At 33.7% G+C, this 15,052-nt stretch overlaps 1 long non-coding RNA gene and 1 pseudogene across 9 annotated transcripts; both read right to left on the bottom strand.

Moving 5' to 3' along the window:
• Positions 1-848: 848 nt before the first annotated feature.
• LOC109805493 (uncharacterized) lies at positions 849-10,452 on the bottom strand (annotated as a pseudogene). The gene is made up of 3 exons (XR_014428134.1): positions 10,321-10,452; positions 8,921-9,157; positions 849-1,354 (listed from the first exon to the last, which is right to left on the bottom strand). The product of XR_014428134.1 is annotated as an uncharacterized LOC109805493 (transcript).
• On the bottom strand, positions 2,117-7,019 carry LOC145949720 (uncharacterized). 8 transcript variants are annotated; one of them, XR_014428140.1, is made up of 8 exons: positions 6,744-7,018; positions 6,449-6,502; positions 6,278-6,355; positions 5,622-5,732; positions 3,981-5,297; positions 3,818-3,852; positions 3,590-3,639; positions 2,117-2,325 (listed from the first exon to the last, which is right to left on the bottom strand). It is a non-coding gene; the product is annotated as an uncharacterized LOC145949720 (long non-coding RNA). The 8 variants fall into 8 exon arrangements; XR_014428138.1 differs by having other exon boundaries at positions 3,590-3,852; positions 3,981-4,182; positions 5,049-5,297; positions 6,744-7,010; XR_014428137.1 differs by having other exon boundaries at positions 3,590-3,852; positions 3,981-4,182; positions 5,000-5,297; positions 6,744-7,010.
• Positions 10,453-15,052: the final 4,600 nt, after the last annotated feature.

The following is a 15,052-nucleotide window of genomic DNA, read 5'->3' on the forward strand; positions in this document are numbered from 1 at the left end:
TCCACTCTCACGTTGGCCTATGTTCGACCATGGCATAGGGTCAAACATAATCTGGCCACAAACATGGTTGAACACATTCATCTAAAACCCCATGTACAAGCATATATCTTCTCGATCGATTTGTCATGAAACACTAGAAACCCTTTCAAGGAAAGGGCAAAGATGATGACCCCTCGATCCTTATGGAGGCAGAATATGATTCGACCATTCCAAGGGCCAAAGCCTATTTGACGTACAATAAGTGTAGAAAGAGGGAAATTAAAAGAACATTGTGGAAGAGGGAAAATATAAGAACACTTTGATTTGTATACTAGTTCACTCAACTATAACTCCGTCCAATTACCTTCAAACACAAAGGGTTTCATTACCTTCAAAAAATTTTACAACAATTATTCTCACCACCACTTTTGGCTTAGAAACACAACCAAACTTTGTAGTATTCTTTAACTAGTCTCTTTAGGCTTACAAGGTAGGTAAAGTTTGTGGTTGCATGATAATCTTACAAAGAGGATATCACTACTGCAAGATGTATTATCTATATCGGTTCTACGAGATAATCTACATCGATTCAAAAACTAATGTAGAATAGGGTGACTTAGAAATACATATACTTCTACATCGTTTTTAGAAACTGATATAGATTTGTACACAAATTTACATCAGTTCTATTAACAATCGATGTAGATTGTATTTTTTTTATAAAAAAAAATTTATTTATTTTTTAGATTTTTTCTAATTACCTGTAATAAATATATATATATATATATATATATATATATATATATATATATATATATAAATCTTAAGTTGTTCCACAGGTACAAACCTGAGAAAACACAGTACAAGGATACCAAAAAATTCTAAAGATCCAAATATAAAGGCACAGAAACATAGTACATAATTTACACACAAATGTAACTTCGTATCGGCTACAAGTTGTACTACGCCAGACAACTAGATGGCCTACAGAAGAAAAGCCACTGCTTTATATTAACATCAAACTTTAAACACAACACACAATAACCTGGCTTATTTATCAAAACATCCATCAGTTCATAAGTACAAAACAAAAGACAGGGATTGAAAACAAACTATGAAGGATCTAAGAACAAGACTTCATACCAGCCAGCAGAAGCTCGTGTCATTCCCAAACACACATGTAGCTTAAGATTTGTACATAAGTTTCCATTTGTGATCATCATCCCCTACTTTGAATTTGTGTGTATCAGGTGGTGTGCATGCCGTGCAGTAGTGTAAGATGAAATCGCAGAGCCAGTCACGCCCAACGAGTGTTTAGCAAATCCAAAGCTCTTTCTAGTTACCAGCCACACCGTGTAAATGAATCCGATCCAGCCTGGTTCCTATTGACACTACAAGAAAACTTGTCTTTAGAGACAAAATTTTTAGTCTCTAAATTAACAAAATCAGTTACTAAATCAATAAGTGATTAAATTAGATACCAATTATAGAAAGTAGCTAAACCACTGGTTGCTAATTTTATCTACCAATCTAAAGTCTGATTTAAAAACTAATTTAATGACTAATTTTTTTATGACCGATTTTGTGACTAATTTTATAATGACCAACTTAGTAACTTATTTTATAATGACCAATTTATTGACCAATTTTTAATGACCATCTCATTGACCAATTTTATAACGACTATTTTAATTATCAATATTATAGTAACCAATTTAGATACCAATTTTGATAATAACTAATTTAGTAACCTATTTTATAATGACTAACTTAACAACTTATTTTGTAATAATCAACTTAGTGACTGATATAATAACTAATTCTAAAGTAACTATTTTAGTGACCAAATTTTAAAATAATTGAATTAGTGACCCATTTTTCAATGACTCAAAGTGACTGATATAATATAAAATAAAAAAAAAGTAGTCGCTAAATTTTTTCCTTATTCATCTTTCTTATTTATGCCATTTTCTTTCATATTTATTATCTTCTTTATTCAAATTCACCACATACCTAACTTCAATTATTTTTCTACTAAAACATAATAATTATTTAAGTATAATATTAATTATTTATTTACTTCACATATTTATTCTATGTTAAACTATTATGCAAAAAGTCATCATACACTATATAATAACATGAAAATTAAGTAATTAAATTTTTTAATTTTTTAAAACTACAAATAATATCCACCAAACATACAATCCTCACTATCTATTTGAGAAAGCGATGTTTAAGATGATGACCATCTAGCATTCGAACAACAATAGTAATTGTTTCATTACATAAAGGTGGTTCCTTGGAAAACCTAACTTCTTTCTTATCAAGCATTTTCCCCATTTCCTGCAATCATGAGGCACACAAAATTCAGTACAAGAATTTAAATAGTCATATAGCAATAAGAGTCATGCACCCACACAATGGACACAAAAGGCAAAGATTGTCACACAAAGCAGTACATAAATTAGCAAACCAAAATTTCTTAGGTACCTAACATTTGGTTTGCTAAAAAAATTTCAAACAAGGTATACCACATAGGTCAAACATTTTAATATATCATAACCCGGTGACATACCTCAAGGGAAGTTGCAAAATCAAATAAAATTAGATTCTAAGAAACAAGTTAAAAAAGTGTTTGGTGTTGGGGACAGAGAGGAATAGGATCTGAGATTCAGAGATAGACAGCGAATTTATCAACCTCAAGATTTACCATAGGTGAATATCATATCTGTGGCTTGAACCTTATTGGAGTTTGGTCATTGAATATTGGAATTCAGCTTCAAAATAATTGAACTTAATCTCGTTTTCATTTCTAGATTTATTTATAACCTAAACCAAAAGTTTGTTAACACAAAAATAAAAGCGATCCACAATTATTATTATTATTATTATTATTATTATTATTATTATTATTATTATTATTATTATTATTATTATTAGATTAGTTTGCTTTTGTTTTCTTTCGAGAGTTGTTCTAAAGTGACTTCTTTTGTTCTCACGTATGCATTCGAGTCCAAATTCATACAGAGGAATAGGAGGATCAGTTATTTTATAAAATGATTTTTGTATATTACAATTCTTCCTTTGAACCTAGAGAAACTCTGCCCAGACCATCCGTGAAACGGTGAAACCATACATAGAGCTAAGCTAGACTTTCCTGTTTAAGGTAGGTCCGTTGACTCCAGCAAGATCAATATATTACAAGGGAAGTGTTTTACTCAATCTTATACGAAAAATTCTTTGCAATTTCCTCTTGAAAAAAATTATAGAATGCCTGGTGGCCTTCTGTATTAGTTACTGAAGGTTTTTCTGGCATTAATAAATCCACTTAAGCCACCACACTAAAGGTTAGGAACAATAGAAATTGTATACAGAAAGTTAGGAACAATTAAGAACAACTAAAGGTTTCAATTATAAGAAAAATTAGACATCAATCCAAACAACTTTCAAAACTCAAAAGTTGAAAAAACAGCTCAATAACAATTTAAAATTAACAAAAGAATATCAATGATTTCAATAATACAAGTAAACAACTATAATAGACATTGTGATATATCATAAATAGTGAGAAAAATATCTCAAGCACCACAAATAATGAGAAAAATACCTCGACAAAATTGAGGAGATAGTGGCTATGGCACAAGCATCAGAGCGAGACTATAGAAGAATCCACGATATCCATTATCATCACATAAAAAAAAAAGATAAAAAAAGAAAAAATTACCTCAAGGTGAATATGTATCTAGTAAAATGGGTAGAAAAAGAAGAAAAAAGAATATAGGGTTTGAGCATTGAGTAAAATGAGTAGAAATAGAAGAAGAAGAAGAAACAATACCTGAGGGTTTGAGCAAATAAGTTGAGTTGCGCAGACTAAAAAATGAGTGAATGAAGTGTGAGTAAACTTATTGATTATAAATGTGAAACAGAAAAGCAGAATGAGAATTAGAAATGAATATTACAAAGAGAGTGAGAGAAATTAGAATGGAGAAGACTCATACCACACAAGCATCTTTTCTGTTACTCCACGTTATTTTTTAATAAGACGCTCCATTCTCATGCTTTTTATTGTGTCTTCATTGGTCACGTGAAGACTCCACACGTGGACAAGAAGAAATCGTGAATACTCCTATACTTGACGCGTAATTTTGTGCTTCTCATGGAGGCTCTTCATCTCAACACGCAAATATTTCATTTTTTTTTCTAAAAAAAATAAAAATATAATATAATTGTATAAGTATATATTTGTGCAATACATTTTAGAAAATAATTGTTTAACCATTTGTCTCTAAAACAATGTTTATGTCCATCCAAATTTGAGTTTTTATAAGTTTAAAAATAAAAATTTAATGATTAGGCTTTGATAGTTATAAAATTAAATTGATATTTATTTTATTTTTAAATAAAGTAAAAAAATATAATGTAATTGAATATTTATGATGTTTATTAATATTTTAAATTTTTATTAATTGATTTACTAAACTAAAATATTACATATATAATATTAATATTTTAATCTTATTAATTTTAATCATATACTTAAAAAAACAATTTGTAAAATGAGTTAACAATGACAAAAAAAAATATCAATGTTTAGTGTATTTTAATTAGAGTCCAATTTATCTAAAATAAATTAACAATGAGTGAAAAATTAGTTGCCTATTATATTTCTAAAAATTAACAATGGGATTTGGTAAGTTAGACAAAATATAAGTTGATTGGGCTTTGATAATTATCAAAAAGATTGATATTTATTTTAAAAAAATATTAAAAATAAAGTAAAATAGAATATAATTGAATGTTTATGATGTTTACTAATAATTTAAATTTCTATTAATTGATTGACTCAATTAAAATATTATAACAATATTAATATTTTAATTTTTATTAATTTTAATTATATACTTAAATAATTTCTAAAATGAGTTAATAGTAATTAAAAAGTTAATTATTATTATTTTTTAATTAGAGCTACTTCTTTTTTTTACATTAAAGCCAATATGAAAATACATTATCTTACAGGGTATACTTTTCTTTTTTTCTCATCCTAACTTCTTAATGAAATAAACCTTCAGCTACTTCTGTTGGTGGAGCACTGGGAATTTTGATGGTCTTGGCTTGCATCTTACGAAGATACTGTGGCCACAAGGAGAATCTCACTTACCTGATGATTGAGAATTTTCTGAAGCAACATGGCCACCTTTCAGCCAAAAGGTACAGTTATTTGGAAGTAAAGAAAATGACCAACTCCTTCAGATACAAATTAGGCCAAGGAGGGTATGGTAGTGTATACAAAGGGAGGTTACAAAATGGAAGTCCTGTGGCAGTGAAGATTTTAAGTAAATTAAAAGGTGATGGAGAAGAATTCATCAATGAAGTTGCTAGCATTAGCATGACTTCTCATGTTAACATTGTCAGTTTACTAGGATTTTGTCTTGAAGGCTTCAAAAGAGTTCTCATATACGAGTATATGCCTAATGGATCTCTTGAAAAGTTCATATATGAAGAGAAAGATCCTTTGAGGCTTAAACTCACATTGAAAATTAAACCAAGAGTTTCAATTGCGATGTATTAAAAACCAAAGTGATAAAGAAATGGTGAGAAAAATGACAATAGTGAGTTTGTGGTGCATACAAACCGACCCTTCCAATCGACTGCAATGAGTAAAGTGGTGGAAATGATGGAAGGAAACATTAGCTTGTTGCAAATTCCACCCAAACCTTTCCTTTCTCCATCCTTGGCATATTCCTCCCCTGAATCACAAACAATAGAGACATCATAGTTATTCACATACAACTTGATGATGCAAATTTCAACAAAGTACAACTGCAGCTACTATCAGGTGTGTATTGATTATAGTTCATTCATAACTTTTTATTACAATAGGAAAGGAAGGCATGTTCATATTGCTGCATGCAAATCTCTATTGATTTTCAGGTTATTCAATTGAAATTCATAAATCTCTATGGATATTATGGAATTTATGAGATTATTTTTGTTAATACCTTTGTGCTTTATACACTAGAAGAAAAATCTTTTCACTCTGTTTTGAAAGTATTTTCCTATGTTCTTTTCCTTATTTGAGTAATGATAAGATGATAGGATGTAGGAATTGTTCATAGTGAATCAGGAAATCTTAAGAAGAGTACGTAGAATGATACTATCCCAGATGATTTTGCATAAGAAACAATAAGTTTTTACCCTTTTTATTCCAGGTCAATATCAGAGGTGTAGCGTGACCAATTCAATAATAAATTCTACAAATAAATTGATATCTTGAGCAATAGAATTATCTGACCTGCCATGAGTCGTATGCCGCATTTACAAAGAAGATTGGCGTAGTGATATGAGACACCAAATATTGTGGGAAAAAGCACTACAAGATTGTACAGATTCAAAAATCAGAAGTATTAGTAACACCAAAGAAGGGATTGCAAAGGTAGAAAGGTAAACTAATTCACAAACTTACCAGCCTTGGGCTAAGTCTTGAAGTGCATGATTGAGGCAAATTCCTTGCAGAGCCCTAATAAAAGAAAAAGAGAAGAAAAATCATACTTGAATATTTTAGATCTTCCGTGAACAAAAGTTTCACAACGTATCTTTGAAATGAAAAAAGGGAAAACATAAAAAGAGTGGCACTTCATGACAGCAGCGAAAATCCTTGCTCCTCTGAAGTGCAACTTCGTTACCTGATTTACACTAATACTAATAACAAATATTTTAAATTTAGATTTCGAAATTCCTATGAACTTTGCTAAACTTACTGGATTCAACTCCCATCCCTTAATCTTCTTCGTCCCAGAAAGTGAGGCTTATGGAGGACGCTTGTGTGGCGTTCTTCTTGACGGAGAGGCGGGTCCACGCCACCACCTTGCCGGAGGGGAGGTGTTTGAGTTCGACGGTCGCGGCCACCACACCGATGAGGCTGACAGAGTTGCAAAGCTCCTTTAATGAGTGAGTGTCTTATAGAGACCCTTTTCTCTACACGAAAATGCCTCAGAGCTCCACTCATCAAAAAACCTGTCTTCATGAACACTCTACACGTGGATAAGAACAAATCGTGGAGGCTCTTCGTCTCCACACGTAAATGTTTCATTTTTTTTAAAGATTTATCTTTATTAATTATTATTAAGTAGCTCTTAAACTCCATTTCTTGCGTGGCAGATATTTGATATTTTAGGTGTTTCTAATTTAAATATTACATACATAATATTAATATTTTAATTTTTATTAATTTTAATTATATACTTAAATAATTTTTAAAATGAGTTAACAGTAATTACAAAAATAATTTTTATTATTTTTTAATTAGAGTTCGATTTACCTAAAATAAATTAATATTAATTAAAAAATCAGTTGTATATTATATTTCTATCATAGATCGATATATTGGTCTCTAATATAGTATAATTAGACACTAAAAAAGTATCTAAAATGAGTTAATAGTGACTAAAAAATCAATTATTATTTACTGGTGTATTTCAATTAGAGACCAAATATTTTTGTGTCAAATAATTTAATAGTGACTGAAATATTAGTTTCTTGTTATATTTTTATTAGAGACTAATATATTGGTTTCTAATATAGAACAATTAGATACTAAAAAAATGGTATCTAAATTTGAGTCAATGGTGATCAAAAAAATAGTCTCTAGTAACATTTAAATTAGAAACTAAAAAATTTAGTCTCTAATTTTAGTGCATCTTTAAGACTAAAATATTGGTTTCTAAAGTGTTTTAATAATGACCAAAAATTTTGTCTCTGATTATATTTTAATTAGAGACCAAAAAAGTTATATCTAATTAAATAAATAATATTTTTTAAACTATTAGCTACTAAAAGTTTGGTCTCTAATTACATTAAAAATATTAATGACAATAGAGATTGAATTAGAGACCAACTATAATCGATCTCTAAAATAGTATTTAAATAAGTTGCTAAAGTGACTATATAAATATGATCTCTAAATTAGTCTCTATTTAATTAATTTCTTGTAGTGTGATTTCCATGTCCAGTAGTGTTAACCCATAAAAAAATAATAAATAAAAAAACAACTGCGACAATTAATCAAAGAAACATCTACATGATATTATATTTTAGAATGAAGAGGAGAAAATCAGTTACAATTAAGTTAGTGATGCCATAGAACCTCCCTGTTGGCTTTCATGTTCACAAAAATAGTCCATAGTTTATTAAAATTCTAAGGATGGAATTCACCACATCAGGCAATGTTGATCTATGGCTACTGTTTGACTGGTAAGCTGCCAAATGAAGTAAAATCCTAATAGTGAACATATAAACCATTACATAATCCATGCTCATTAGGAGTATATGAAAGGGGGAGTTAGTTAAGATAGTTAGAGTATTAATGAGCTAGTTAGTTAATTAGAGGGCATAATTAGATATAAATAGGGGAAGAAGGATAGAAGGGTCCATTTGTAAATTGAGCATTAACACCTTTGTGAAAGGGAAACTCTTGGAGGAGAGTATCCTCTCTTATTCTTTGTTCCTTTGCAATCAAGAATAAAATCTTTCTTTTCATTCTCAATTCAAATTCTTGGTTCCCAACAAAATGCCAGTGCAATTATATGCAAAATAATTATCTTACACTTGATCAATGCCTATACATGCAGTAACAAGGATGGGAACATGCAAAATCTTACTGAGTGTACAAAACTACTTTTCTACACTGATCTGATGAAATATCTGCCTAATTGCAACTAAAGGATGCAGTTTATATCATGTCAGAACTTATTCAGAAGCACATCTTGTTGAAGAGATATACATCTATTGCTGTGGTGTACTCAAACTATTGAACACACAACGAGCAAACAAAAAAATTCTGGAAGTTATTATAACAATGTAATAGCAAACAAAATCAGACATAAAACACTGGAAAATGAAAGAGAAAAAAGGATGAGGTGACCAAAAAACTTGTTACTTGTGATTATCAGAATAGCCATAATTGGCCAAAATGTGGTAACGGAAATAGAAAATATGGCAACTGTTAATGATCCGATGTATATAGCTGTAACAAAGCAAAGAAAAGAGCCAAGAATCCTCCTGCTGCTGCCAAAGACATCAGCAGCGATATGACAATGGCATTTATGGTCGCAGCCAGAAAGAAAAGCATAAATACAAGCAGTCCTGTCAATGCAACAAAAGCAACCGTCCCAACCTGCAGCAATAAGGAAAAACAAGAAATCATAAACATTCAAAACAAAAGATAAATTTATCTTATCATAAATCCTTGGTTGATATGAATATTATATAGTTTCTTATTTAATTTCAATTTATTATTTTAAAAACGTATAGAACATGGTTCATCATTTATCACTGTTATGACTACAAAAGGACAAGATTAAGCAACATCAAAACTGATAGGTGACAATCATGCATCTCCATGTGATTTTTCCCATGTTTACTATCATGGAAATAAACAACCCTGCATGCTATGAATCCTAATGATGATAATCAGCATGTAAACAAATCCATCAGAACGAGTGTGTGGCCTGTAAAACAAACACTATACTTATTAATAAAAGAGTTTAATTTTCATGTTTACAAACTAATGAAAAATCACACTAAATATAATTTTTATAGTAATTATTATGCATGTTCGGATTCACCTAAAATCATCTAACATTACGTTGAAATTCGAGATAATGTGATTTTAGACAAAGATTTACATGTTTAGGATTCACTGAAGTAAGGGTATGTTTGATTCCTCTTCTAATATTTTTGGAATCAATTTCATTGTGTTCAAGATGATCGGATTATCTATCCAAATTTATAATTAACACTCGATCAATTTTGATAACAAATTTTCAAATAACATTCGATAAGAAAATTAATTTCATATCTTTTGACATTCAAAGAAGCTTCACATTTATTCAAAATCAATTCTGCAAATTCATTTTGATTCAAAATGAATTATATTAATGCATATCTAAATACACTAACTTTAGCTAGAATTTGCGTTACATCAACATTTCTACATTTTTTTTATGAAATCACTTTTAAAATTCAAAATAAAAAATCCAAACAAATATTAATCATTTCACTTCAAAATCAATTTTAACTCCAATAAATTTTTCAAACGCTCACCAATCACACAGAAAATCTAACAATTCGCTATTAGACGACTTTAAGTTGGAAATCAGTTACTCACGGGTCAATCTACATGATCAAGACATCTTACCAAGTGAAACACGCGGAGAAGCTAAAATCACAGTCTATAAAAGCTTGAACAATGAAACCATTCCTAAACAGCGATGAAACTCGATTCGATTCAATGAATAAATCGAAGAATGAACCGGATTGAATTATTATCATTCTTACGAAGATGACGAAGAGGGGGCGAAAGGGAGTGCCGCGGCGAGTCCAGAGGATGACGTCGCGAGCGGAGTTTTTGGAAGCGTCCGGAATGAGTGGAGCGTTGTCAGAGACGGATACCTTAATCCGCAAGTTTCTTCAACGCCTCCGCCGCGCCCTTCCTGGTGGCCCAGTCCTCTCTGCTCAGCGCCTCCACAAGGCAGGGAACCAAATTCCTAAGAGCGGCACGGCTCGCGGCGCCGTCGGCCTCGACGACGCTCCCGATTGTCGCTACCCCGAAAATTTCTGATCTCGGGACCTATGGTTTAGTCATCCTTTTAAAAGTCTCATCAATTAAGGAATGTTTGGACACCAGACTAATCTTTAATTAATGGTTTTGAAAATAAGTTCATGGAGTCGCCACCAATATTTTACTTAAAACATTGAAAAAAGAAAAGATTTTTAAAAATCCAATAATGACCTTGATAACCAAAATTGGGTTCGGAGGTCAATTACGTGTAGGAAAGGTATTAAGTACCCCTACAACGCTCTCAATTGGTACCCTATGATGAAGTTAGCGTTATAAACAATAATAATATAGATATTAAATCCCTTTTTATTGATAACTATTTACATGTTTGAAATTTAAATTATACAATTGACCCTAAAATATCTACATGATTGCTTTTATTATAAATAATATTTATTAAATATAATAAATAAAAGAGAAAGATAAGAAATAAAAGAGAGAGAAAAAGATTGACTGAAATACCTCTTGAATGAGCTCTATTGAATCTTCAAATATGGAGATTTAGGTGCTTTGTGGCAACCTTTCACACTACAATAAGCCTCACAAAACTCAAGAAATACAATAGGAGAGAGAGAGAGAAATTTCGAGCTCTAAGGAGTTTTGGACGAAATTTTTTGGGGTCCTCAGAACTGTGGCCGAGATTTCTATTTATAGGCATCAGATGTGGGCTGGAACGGCCCGTTCTGGATTCAGAATGGCCCGTTTTGGATTCGGAACGGCCCGTTCTGGATTCGGAACGGCCCGTTCTGGATTCGGAACGGCCCGTTCCGGATCCGAACGTTATGTATTATTTTTGCACCCTAGAACGGCCCATTCCGGGAACCAGAACGGCTCGTTCTGAAATGAGAACAGCCCGTTCCGGGGTGCCAATTTTAGGCCCTTTGATTGGTTTGGAACGACTCGTTCTGGTCTACAATGGCCCGTTCCAGCCTACAATTTTTAGGCCTTTTAGGAGCTTCAGAACGGCCCGTTCCAATTCAAGAACGGCCCGTTTCGGACTTGGGAACGGCCCGTTCCGGGCCACTAAAAATAGCTAATTTGGGCTTTTGGGCCCTTTGATGTCCTATCTTGTTGTTTGTATGCCCTGGACGAAATTGAGTGTCTACAGCTGCCTCTCTTTACTTGTCCTTTGGAATAGTAATGTGTTGCTTTTTCAAAGGCAAGTAAAGACGTAGACATTTTGTTCGGGTCTTCTCTTCGTCTCTTTGGTGTTGGCCCTTCTGCATTGTTTCCCTTAGATAAGTGTATTTGTTCGTATCCTTACCTTTTAGAGCAGTTGCGTACTCTATTGGGTAACAAGGCTGACAAACTGTACACCTGATCTTCAGTCTTCGAGTAAAAGCTCCATTGTCTCTCTTGTTATAATGTGTTCCTTTATTTGTAGCTTGTTGATGAGAGAGTATATTCTGAGCTCAGCCTCTCTAGGCTAGACTGATATTTAGGGCTTCAGCCGGCCCCCTCTAAGGTCAGATAATCCTCTTTGTTGTTGAAGTAGTTTCGTAGCTCAGCCTCTCCAAGCTGGACTGATATTTTAACGCTTCAGCCGGCCTCCTCTAAGGTCAGGTAACCCTCTTTTTTGTTGAAGTAGTTTAGTAGCTCAGCCTCTCTAAGCTGGACTGATATTTTAAGGCTTCAGCCGACCTCCTCTAAGGTCAAGTAACCCTCTTTGTTGTTGAAGTAGTTTCGTAGCTCAGCCTCTCCAAGCTGGACTGATATTTTAAGGCTTCAGCCGACCTCCTCTAAGGTCAGGTAACCCTCTTTGTTGTTGAAGTAGTTTCATAGCTTAGCCTCTCCAAGCTGGACTGATATTTTAAGGCTTCAGCTGGCCTTCTCTAAGGTCAGGTAACCCTCTTTGTTGTTGTAGTATTTTCATAGCCTCTCCAAGCTATAGTACTTTCGTAGCCTCTCCAGGCCGTAGTATTTTCGTAGCCTCTCCAGGCCATAGTATTTTCGTAGCCTCTCCAGGTTGTGGTATTTTCGTAGCCTCTCCAGGCTGCAGTATTTTCGTAGCCTCTCCAGGCCGCAATATTTTCGTAGCCTCTCCAGACGTAGTATTTTCATAGCCTCTCCAAGCCGTCTGCTAGTGATGATGATGTGATTGCCCCTTGACGAGGATTGCTAGTACGTGGTGCCCTTGTGCTGGCGGGCAAAGGAGTAGATGGTTGACGGGGATTCTGGTGTTGCCCCTGCCATATGAGTATTGTGATGCCTCTCTAGGCGTAATGCTGAGTCCTTTCGATGACTGATTGTTTGATTTTTGATGGATGGTTGTGGAATGAAAGACTGCCCCTAGGTGGATGGGCAGGAGATGTTTGTTGTGCCCCTGTGTTGGTGGGCAGAGAAGTGGATGGCTGGCAGGGATTCCAGTGTTGCCCCTACCACGTGAGTATTGTGATGCCTCTCTAGGTGCCTTCTTGTGGTAGGTTTTTTTTTTGAATTTTGTATCTTTATTTAGCTTCGGCTTTTTCATATTTGAAGCTTGCCTTTTTCTGCTATTTTTCTAAATGCTTTGGCTTTTTCAACATGTACGAAGCTTGCCTTTTTCTATTTTATCTTTTGTTGTCATCATTGGTGGAGGGATCCCATCCCATGATGATGTTATTTGCTCAATCTTTATTGATGAGTATTATTTTGGAAGCCACTCCTGGCTTTGGTTAGGAAGTCATTCCTGGTCTTGACATTTTTTTTGATCATCCTTCATTTAGTTGAGGAGTAAGGCGCGATGGCCTCTTCATGCTTACAGACTTGCTTTTTTGGTCGATTCTATTCTATTTCACTGTTGATATGTCTTTGCTTAGTGGGCACATAGAATCACTTGGGGTTGCCGTTTGCCACTGCTTGGCTCATGGTTGGCTGTTTAGCTTGTGCTTCGTCTTGATGACTCTTTCTGACCCATAGGAAGTAGAATGCATGGATGCATGGATGCAATGAAAATGTAAGACAGGAATGATTCTTTTATTTATTCCATTTTTTTTGTGTAATGCCCTTCCATATGCCCCTACCGCATATGCATGCGATGCAATTTATGCTCATGTGTTTAGTCCTAAACATGCAATTCAATTTTTTTTAATGTCGGGAAATTAACATGTGCGCATTAAGGTTAATGTTGACGATTCCTTTTTATCCACGCCGTTTGTGATCATTGCCGGGATGTGTTCTTTTGAACTCAAGGTTTCAGTGGCTCCTTGATTATCTAGTCGATGTGTAGTCAAGCATCTCCCAATTCCGTTCGGGGACGTCTCGATCTTTCCTCTGTGAGTATTCACTGTGCATTCTCTGTGTATATTTTCGGTACCATTTTAATGCCATAAGGATCAAGAGAAAAGAAATAAGGGATGTTTGTATTTTTTCAGAAAGGTTGTTAGAATGGATGTTTTTCCCAAAAGGGTGTTTTAGAAGAATGGATGTTTGTATTTTTTTAGAAGGGTTGTTAGAATGGATGCTTTTTTCCAAAAGGGTTTTTTAGAAGAATGGATGTTTGTATTTTTTTTAGAAGGGTTGTTAGAATGGATGCTTTTTCCAAAAGGGGTTTTTAGAAGAATGGCTAGTCAAGGTGGGCTTCGGTGTTTAAGGTTATTAAACAAAGCATATTTGCTACAAAGAAGCTATCATTGTGATTTAGCCTTTTTGGAAAATGGAGTGATGACTTGGGATCGTGCTCTGATTAAATGATCCCTCCTGAGCCGCCTTTCAGTTTTCAACTCAGGTCGCTGCTTTAACATCCTAACTTTTGCCTAGGTCACTTTGGATGTGTTTCCTAGCAGACATTTTTCTTTAGATCCTTACTTTTGCCTAGGTTGCCCTTTTCGAATGTGAGCCCCTAGCGGATCTTGCCCTAATTTTGCATAACCCCCCTTAGTGGGTTTCTACCTGGCTTTCATTTTTTCAACATTTGTATGGGACGCCCAGTCATGTTTGGACTCCTGATTGTTCCTTTGTTATCCTGTCCATGCTGTTATTTAGTAACATCTTTGTCGCAAATACATCTTGTTTATTAAGGGTTAATGGATGAGGCCTAGAGTGAATATTTAAAGGGAGAAGAGAAATGAAAGAATGTTATGGCATTTAAAACAATATTTCCAATTTACACGTGCCCCTTTAGCAAAGCTCGGAGGCCCGGGCATGCTTCGAGTTCGTGATTTATACACAGAGAGATTAACCGAGGTTGCCCCTAGAGAGGCATGGTTGACGATTGGTTGAACTACGTTAGGAACGCATTCCCACTTGCTTGAATGTGGGTGTTTCGACTTCGGAGTGAAACCTTTATGAATTCTTGCTTTCTAAAAGGAATACTCAAGCTGCCTGTCAGTTTTCAACTCGAGCAGACATTGCCTTTTTTATATATATATCCTTGACTTTTGCATAGGATGTATCCTATCTGGATTTTGATTTCTTTACCCTAATTTTTGCCTAGGACGCCTTCTATGGGTTTTTGTCCTAGCGGGTTTT

Source organism: Cajanus cajan, chromosome 7, assembly GCF_000230855.2.
Source record: "Cajanus cajan strain Asha chromosome 7, NIPB_CcT2T_4, whole genome shotgun sequence".
Classification (NCBI taxonomy): Eukaryota; Viridiplantae; Streptophyta; class Magnoliopsida; order Fabales; family Fabaceae; genus Cajanus; species Cajanus cajan.